Source organism: Prenolepis imparis, unplaced genomic scaffold (assembly GCF_030444845.1).
Source record: "Prenolepis imparis isolate NDT839.2.m4 unplaced genomic scaffold, iyPreImpa1.0 SCAF_113, whole genome shotgun sequence".
Taxonomy (NCBI): Eukaryota; Metazoa; Arthropoda; class Insecta; order Hymenoptera; family Formicidae; genus Prenolepis; species Prenolepis imparis.
Window position 1 is genome coordinate 59,966 of NW_028141271.1, and position 6,578 is coordinate 66,543.

Here is a 6,578-nt window from a genome sequence, read left to right on the forward strand (position 1 = left end):
ACATTTATGTTTATGCATATACATATATGAATATGTATGTACATTTATGTTTATGGATATATATGAATATGTATGTACATTTATGCATATATATGAATATGTATGTACATTTATGTTTATGCATATATATGAATATGTATGTACATTTATGTTTATGCATATATATGAATATGTATGTACATTTATGTTTATGCATATATATGAATATGTGTGTACATTTATGTTTATGCATATATATGAATATGTATATACATTTATGTTTATGCATATATATGAATATGTATGTACATTTATATGTTTATGCATATATATGAATATGTATGTACATTTATGTTTATGCATATATATGAATATGTATGTACATTTATGATTATGCATATATATGAATATGTATGTACATTTATGTTTATGCATATATATGAATATGTATGTACATTTATGCATATATATGAATATGTGTGTACATTTATGTTTATGCATATATATGAATATGTATGTACATTTATGTTTATACATATATATGAATATGTATGTACATTTATGTTTATGCATATATATGAATATGTGTGTACATTTATGTTTATGCATATATATGAATATGTATATACATTTATGTTTATGCATATATATGAATATGTATGTACATTTATATGTTTATGCATATATATGAATATGTATGTACATTTATGTTTATGCATATATATGAATATGTATGTACATTTATGATTATGCATATATATGAATATGTATGTACATTTATGTTTATGCATATATATGAATATGTATGTACCTTTATGTTTATGCATATATATGAATATGTATGTACATTTATGATTATGCATATATATGAATATGTATGTACATTTATGATTATGCATATATATGAATATGTATGTACATTTATGTTTATGCATGTATATGAATATGTATGTACATTTATTTAAATAATACCATAAAGAAACAATTGTAACGCGTGCTTTGTAATATTCTAATAATAAAAGTGCGAGATAGTCTGTACAGACTGAAAGCATTTACTTTAAAAGGTCAAAAGAAAAAAACAATAACACTCATGATCAGCAGAAACAGTAAACCGTTGAAAGCATAACGTAAAGCACTCACTGAGCCATTTCCTCTTCTGAAAGCAGCCTATACAGTTGTGTGTGGTTTTTTCGTATCAAGAGAATAAAGTGATTTATATTTGAATTGTTAGAACGTTAAAATGCCAAGCGAGGTGATAACTTTGCAGCTTGGCCAATGTGGCAATCAAAGTATTACATGTTATTTTGTCTCATATAATATAAATCCTTTTCATACGTTTTATAATTTTTTGATACAAATGCTACGATATTTCCAAACACTTGCAAATATGAAAATAACGAATATCTTTATCGTCTTTTTTTTTACATTATGCCTCAATTTTACAAACTTAAAATTTCTCTTTTATTATAATTTGTAATAAAACCTATATATTTTCTTTCTTAGAATAAAATTTATATATTTTTATACATTTTATTTATAGTTGGATTTGAGTTTTGGAAGAGATTATGCACAGAGCATGGAATCAGCCCAGAAGGAATCTTGGAAGATTATGCAACAGAGGGAACGGATAGAAAGGATGTTTTTTTATCAAGCAGATGATGAGCATTACGTACCACGAGCTGTGTTATTAGATTTAGAGCCCAGGGTTATTCATACTATTATGAATTTTCCATATTCAAAGGTAGTACGCATCTGGAATATGTATGTACATTTATGATTATGCATATATATGAATATGTATGTACATTTATGTTTATGCATATATATGAATGTGTATGTACATTTATGATTATGCATATAGATGAATATGTATGTACATTTATGTTTATGCATATATATGAATATGTATGTACATTTATGTTTATGCATATATATGAATATGTATGTACATTTATGTTTATGCATATATATGAATATGTATGTACATTTATGATTATGCATATATATGAATATGTATGTACATTTATGTTTATGCATATATATGAATATGTATGTACATTTATGTTTATGCATATATATGAATATGTATGTACATTTATGTTTATGCATATATATGAATATGTATGTACATTTATGATTATGCATATATATGAATATGTATGTACATTTATGATTATGCATATATATGAATATGTATGTACATTTATGTTTATGCATGTATATGAATATGTATGTACATTTATTTAAATAATACCATAAAGAAACAAATGTAACGCGTGCTTTGTAATATTCTAATAATAAAAGTGCGAGATAGTCTGTACAGACTGAAAGCATTTACTTTAAAAGGTCAAAAGAAAAAAACAATAACACTCATGATCAGCAGAAACAGTAAACCGTTGAAAGCATAACGTAAAGCACTCACTGAGCCATTTCCTCTGCTGAAAGCAGCCTATACAGTTGTGTGTGGTTTTTTCGTATCAAGAGAATAAAGTGATTTATATTTGAATTGTTAGAACGTTAAAATGCCAAGCGAGGTGATAACTTTGCAGCTTGGCCAATGTGGCAATCAAAGTATTACATGTTATTTTGTCTCATATAATATAAATCCTTTTCATACGTTTTATAATTTTTTGATACAAATGCTACGATATTTCCAAACACTTGCAAATATGAAAATAACGAATATCTTTATCGTCTTTTTTTTTACATTATGCCTCAATTTTACAAACTTAAAATTTCTCTTTTATTATAATTTGTAATAAAACCTATATATTTTCTTCCTTAGAATAAAATTTATATATTTTTATACATTTTATTTATAGTTGGATTTGAGTTTTGGAAGAGATTATGCACAGAGCATGGAATCAGCCCAGAAGGAATCTTGGTAGATTATGCAATAGAGGGAACGGATAGAAAGGATGTCTTTTTTTATCAAGCAGATGATGAGCATTACGTACCACGAGCTGTGTTATTAGATTTAGAGCCCAGGGTTATTCATACTATTATGAATTTTCCATATTCAAAGGTAGTACGCATCTGGAATATGTATGTACATTTATGATTATGCATATATAAGAATATGTTTTACAAAGAGATCAGTGGAACCTTATAGTAATGCAAAATTTTATGTGATAAATTCGTAAATTAAAAATAGAATGTGCATATTTATCAGTATATAATTTTACTTTTATGCATTGACAAAAACATTTCTTTCTTCTAAGTTTGGGATTTTTAATTGCAATTTATTTAAATAATACCATAAAGAAACAAATGTAACGCGTGCTTTGTAATATTCTAGTAATATTCTAATAATAATAGTGCGAGGTAATAAAACCTATATATTTTCTTTCATAGAATAAAATTTATATATTTTTATACATTTTATTTATAGTTGGATTTGAGTTTTGGAAGAGATTATGCACAGAGCATGGAATCAGCCCAGAAGGAATCTTGGAAGATTATGCAATAGAGGGAACGGATAGAAAGGATGCCTTTTTTTATCAAGCAGATGATGAGCATTACGTACCACGAGCTGTGTTATTAGATTTAGAGCCCAGGGTTATTCATACTATTATGAATTTTCCATATTCAAAGATAGTACGCATCTGGAATATGTATGTACATTTATAATTATGCATATATATGAATATGTATGTACCTTTATGTTTATGCATATATATGAATATGTATATATGTACATTTATGATTATGCATATATATGAATATGTATGTACATTTATGTTTATGCATATATATGAATATGTATGTACATTTATGTTTATGCATATATATGAATATGTATGTACATTTATGTTTATGCATATATATGAATATGTATGTACATTTATGTTTATGTTCTGTTTTATGTATTTGAGTTAGAAGAATATGTTTTACAAAGAGATCAGTGGAACCTTATAGTAATGCAAAATTTTATGTGATGAATTCGTAAATTAAAAATAGAATGTGCATATTTATATTTATCAGTATATAATTTTACTTTTATGCATTGACAAAAGCATTTCTTTCTTCTAAGTTTGGGATTTTTAATTGCAATTTATTTAAATAATACCATAAAGAAACAAATGTAACGCGTGCTTTGTAATATTCTAGTAATATTCTAATAATAATAGTGCGAGATAATAAATGTAATAAAACCTATATATTTTCTTTCATAGAATAAAATTTATATATTTTTATACATTTTATTTATAGTTGGATTTGAGTTTTGGAAGAGATTATGCACAGAGCATGGAATCAGCCCAGAAGGAATCTTGGAAGATTATGCAATAGAGGGAACGGATAGAAAGGATGCCTTTTTTTATCAAGCAGATGATGAGCATTACGTACCACGAGCTGTGTTATTAGATTTAGAGCCCAGGGTTATTCATACTATTATGAATTTTCCATATTCAAAGGTAGTACGCATCTGGAATATGTATGTACATTTATAATTATGCATATATATGAATATGTATGTACATTAATGTTTATGCATATATATGAATATGTATGTACATTTATGTTTATGCATATATATGAATGTGTATGTACATTTATGTTTATGCATATATATGAATATGTATGTACATTTATGTTTATGCATATATATGAATATGTATGTACATTTATAATTATGCATATATATGAATATGTATGTACATTTATGATTATGCATATATGAATATGTATGTACATTTATGTTTATGTTCTGTTTTATGTATTTGAGTTAGAAGAATATGTTTTACAAAGAGATCAGTGGAACCTTATAGTAATGCAAAATTTTATGTGATAAATTCGTAAATTAAAAATAGAATGTGCATATTTATCAGTATATAATTTTACTTTTATGCATTGACAAAAACATTTCTTTCTTCTAAGTTTGGGATTTTTAATTGCAATTTATTTAAATAATACCATAAAGAAACAAATGTAACGCGTGCTTTGTAATATTCTAGTAATATTCTAATAATAATAGTGCGAGATAATAAATGTAATAAAACCTATATATTTTCTTTCATAGAATAAAATTTATATATTTTTATACATTTTATTTATAGTTGGATTTGAGTTTTGGAAGAGATTATGCACAGAGCATGGAATCAGCCCAGAAGGAATCTTGGAAGATTATGCAATAGAGGGAACGGATAGAAAGGATGCCTTTTTTTATCAAGCAGATGATGAGCATTACGTACCACGAGCTGTGTTATTAGATTTAGAGCCCAGGGTTATTCATACCATTATGAATTTTCCATATTCAAAGGTAGTACGCATCTGGAATATGTATGTACATTTATAATTATGCATATATATGAATATGTATGTACATTTATGAATATGCATATATGAATATGTATGTACATTTATGTTTATGTTCTGTTTTATGTATTTGAGTTAGAAGAATATGTTTTACAAAGAGATCAGTGGAACCTTATAGTAATGCAAAATTTTATGTGATAAATTCGTAAATTAAAAATAGAATGTGCATATTTATATTTATCAGTATATCATTTTACTTTTATGCATTGACAAAAACATTTCTTTCTTCTAAGTTTGGGATTTTTAATTGCAATTTATTTAAATAATACCATAAAGAAACAAATGTAACGCGTGCTTTATAATATTCTAGTAATATTCTAATAATAAAAGTGCGAGATAGTCTGTACAGACTGAAAGTATTTACTTTAAAAGGTCAAAAGAAAAAAACAATAACACTCATGATCAGCAGAAACAGTAAACCGCTGAAAGCATAACGTAAAGCACTCACTGAGCCATTTCCTCTGCTGAAAGCAGCCTATACAGTTGTGTGTGGTTTTTTCGTATCAAGAAAATAAAGTGATTTATATTTGAATTGTTAGAACATTAAAATGCCAAGCGAGGTGATAACTTTGCAGCTTGGCCAATGTGGCAATCAAAGTATTACATGTTATTTTGTCTCATATAATATAAATCCTTTTCATACGTTTTATAATTTTTTGATACAAATGCTACGATATTTCCAAACACTTGCAAATATGAAAATAACGAATATCTTTATCGTCTTTTTTTTTTACATTATGCCTCAATTTTACAAACTTAAAATTTCTCTTTTATTATAATTTGTAATAAAACCTATATATTTTCTTTCTTAGAATAAAATTTATATAATTTTATACATTTTATTTATAGTTGGATTTGAGTTTTGGAAGAGATTATGCACAGAGCATGGAATCAGCCCAGAAGGAATCTTGGAAGATTATGCAATAGAGGGAACGGATAGAAAGGATGTCTTTTTTTATCAAGCAGATGATGAGCATTACGTACCACGAGCTGTGTTATTAGATTTAGAGCCCAGGGTTATTCATACTATTATGAATTTTCCACATTCAAAGGTAGTACGCATCTGGAATATGTATGTACATTTATAATTATGCATATATATGAATATGTATGTACATTTATGTTTATGCATATATATGAATATATATGTACCTTTATGTTTATGCATATATATGAATATGTATGTACATTTATGATTATGCATATATATGAATATGTATGTACATTTATGTTTATGCATATATATGAATATGTATGTACATTTATGTTTATGCATATATATG

General features: G+C 25.8%; 1 pseudogene; it reads left to right on the forward strand.

The window, feature by feature from the left end:
* Window positions 1–2,501: 2,501 nt before the first annotated feature.
* Window positions 2,502–6,298, forward strand: LOC145947652 (tubulin gamma-2 chain pseudogene; annotated as a pseudogene).
* Window positions 6,299–6,578: the final 280 nt, after the last annotated feature.